Below are 520 nucleotides of genomic sequence, written 5' to 3' on the forward strand. Positions count from 1 at the left end.
AGTAGATTTAATTAAATGCTTGCTCGTTTAATTAATCTTGTTGATTAAGGTTAGTCATCTCTTGGTAAGGGAGTGACTAACTGGCTGAGTTGTTTAGTGATAGTGTTGTTGTTTAGGAGATCTTTGGCCATATAGGCCGATCTCCTGGTTGTGATGTTGATACTACGGGTCCTATGCCATATAGGCTGAACTACGAGTATTGAGTTGATATTGTCGTAGACTCCTATATATTTTTTAGTTTTGGATTGGAGTCTTGTCCCTTAGGTCTTTCCTAGGGATAATTGTGTCGAGTGTGTGTTATGCCGACAGCAGGTGCAAACCCCGCCCATGCTAGGTATGTTTTGTGGTGGACTAGTTTTTCCTCGCCCTCGTATTCAGCGGGTTCAAGGAAACCCCTTATTCGTTGGATCGGGAAGACTCAGATAGACGGGGTCATGGCCTATGGCTGAGTGATTACACGACGGTGTAATGTGGCAGTGACCCGAAGGACTGTGGGCTGTCGCGCGGTGACCCGAAGGAC

This window comes from Brassica oleracea, chromosome C9, assembly GCF_000695525.1.
Source record: "Brassica oleracea var. oleracea cultivar TO1000 chromosome C9, BOL, whole genome shotgun sequence".
Classification (NCBI taxonomy): Eukaryota; Viridiplantae; Streptophyta; class Magnoliopsida; order Brassicales; family Brassicaceae; genus Brassica; species Brassica oleracea.